The following is a 2,835-nucleotide window of genomic DNA, read 5'->3' on the forward strand; positions in this document are numbered from 1 at the left end:
GTTAGTATGTATCTTGCACAATTTGTGAATATACTAAAAACCATTCATTTTTACACTTAAAGAAATTTGAATCATAGTTTTAGTTCATGTTTTAATTGTTATCTTAAGTTCTGTTAATGAAATTAGTAAACTGTTTCATGTGACTTTTTATTGTAATATGGCTGATGTATAGTATTATATGTTACAGGTGTACAATATAGTGATTCATACTTTTAAAAGTTTCTACCCCATTTATAGTTATTATAAAATATTGGCTATATTCCCCATGTGGTAGCTTGACTTCTGAGTTCAGTCGCTCAGTCCTGTCCGACTCTTTGCGACCCCATGAATCGCAGCACGCTAGGCCTCCCTGTTCATCACCAACTCCTGGAGTTCACCCAAACTCATGTCCATCGAGTCGGTGATACCATCCAGCCATCTTATCCTCTGTCGTCCCCTTCTCCTCCTGCCCCCAATCCCTCCCAGCATCAGAGTCTTTTCCAATGAGTCAACTCTTCCCATGCGGTGTCCAAAGTACTGGAGTTTCAGCCTTAGCATCATTCCTTCCAAAGAAATCCCAGGGCTGATCCCCTTCAGAATGGATTGGTTGGATCTCCTTGCAGTCCAAGGGACTCTCAAGAGTCTTCCCCAACACCACAGTTCAAAAGCATCAATTCTTCGGCGCTCAGCCTTCTTCACAGTCCAACTCTCACATCCATACATGACCACAGGAAAAACCATAGCCTTGACTAGACGGACCTTAGTCGGCAAAGTAATATCTCTGCTTTTGAATATGCTGTCTAGGTTGGTCATAACTTTTCTTCCAAGGAGTAAGCGTCTTTTAATTTCATGTTGTAGCTTATTTTATACCTAATACTTTGTACTTTTTAATCCCCTACCCCTATCTTGTCCCTCCCCATTTCCTTTCCCCACTGGTAACCAGTAGTCTGTTCTCTGTGAGTCTGCTGCTTTTTTGCTGTATTCACTAGTTTGTTCTATTTTTTTAGATTCCACATATAAGTGATAACATACAGTTTTTGTCTTTGTCTGACTTATTTCACTTAGCATGTACATGCATGCTAAGTCGCTTCAGCCATGTCTGACTCTTTGTGACCCTGTGGACTGTAGCCCACCATGCTCCTCTGTCCATAGGATTCTCCAGGCAAGAACACTGGAGTGGGTTGCCATTTCCTCCTCCAGGAGATCTTCCCAGCGCAGGGATCAAACTCCTGTCTCTTAGGTCTCCTGCATTGGCAGGCAGGTTCTTTACCACTAGCGCCACCTGAGAAGCCCAAGAATACTGGAGTGGTTTACCATTCCCTTCTCCAGGGGATCTTCCAAACCCAGGGATCAAACCTGGTTTCCTGCATTGCAGGCAGATTCTATACCGTCTGAGCCACAAGGGAACTCTCACTTAGCACAATACCCTCCAAGTCCATTCATGTTGCTGCAAATGGGAAAATTTCATTCTTTTTATGACAGACTAGCATTGCTTTGTGTATATGTATACTACTGCTTCTTTATCCATTCATCTGTTGATGGACACTTAGGTTGCTTCCATATCTTAGCTATTTTAAATATTGCAGCTAGGAACATTGGGGTACATGTTTCTTTTCAAATTACTGTTGTTGTTTTCTGATACATAGCCAGGAGTGGAATTGCTGAGTCACATGGTAATTCTGTTTTTAATTTTGTGTGTGTGTGTTTTGTTTTTAAGTTTTTGAGAAACATCCATACTGTTTTACACAGTGGCTGCACCAATTTATAGTCTCACTGCAGTGTAGGAGATTTCCCTTTTCCGCATATCCTCACAAATATTTGTTATTTGGGTTCTTTTTGATGATAGTCATTCTGACAGGTGTGAAGGGATATTTCATTGTGTTTTTGGTTTGCTTTTCCCTGATGGTTAATGATGTTGAGCATCTTTTCATGTACCTGCATTTCCTCTTTGAAAAAATATCTAATCAGGTCTTCTGCCCATTTTTAAATCAAAATTTTTTAAAACTTTTTGTTTCGTTATTTTTGGCCATGCTGAGTCTCTGTCTCTGTGTGGAATTTTTCTCTAGTTGCGGTGAGTGGGGGCTGCTCCCTGGTTGTGGTGCGCAGGTTTCTCGCTGTGCTGCCTTCTCTTGTGCCGCACGAGCTCTAGGGCACGTGGGCTGCAGTAGTTGCAGCTCCTGGGCTCTAGAGCACAGGCTTATAGTTGCTCCACAGCATATGGGATCTTCCTGGATCAGGGATTGAACCTGTGTCTCTTGCATTGGCAGGCAGATTCTCTACCACTAAACCACCAGGGAAGCCCCAATCAGGTTGTTTTGTTGGTGTTGAGTTGTATGAGCTCTTTATATATTTGGGGTATCAATCCCTTATCAGTCACATTGTTTGCAAATATTTTCTTCCATTTAGTAGGTTGTCTTTTTGTTTTGTTGATGGTTTCCTTTGCTGTGCAAAAGCTTTTAAGTTTAGTTAGGTCCTGTTTGTTTATTTTTGCTTTTATTTCTTTTGCTTTAGGAGATAGATTCAAAAGAATATTGCTATGATTTATGTAAAAGAGTGTTCTGCCTATACTTTCCTCTAGGAGTTTTATAGTGTTCAGTGGTGGCTCAGATGGTAAAGAATCTGCCTGCAATGTGGGAGACCTGGGTTCAATCCTTGGGTGGGGAAGATCCCCTGGAGAGTATGGCAACCCACTCCAGTATTCTTGCCTGAAGAATCCCCATGGACAGAGAAGCCTGGCAGGCTACAGTCAATGGGGTTGCAAAGAGCTGGACATGACTGAGCAGCTAATCACAGCACTTAACATTTAAGTCTTTAATCCATTTTGAGTTTGTATATGGTGTTAGAGAATATTCTAAT

Source organism: Capricornis sumatraensis, chromosome X, assembly GCF_032405125.1.
Source record: "Capricornis sumatraensis isolate serow.1 chromosome X, serow.2, whole genome shotgun sequence".
Classification (NCBI taxonomy): domain Eukaryota; kingdom Metazoa; phylum Chordata; class Mammalia; order Artiodactyla; family Bovidae; genus Capricornis; species Capricornis sumatraensis.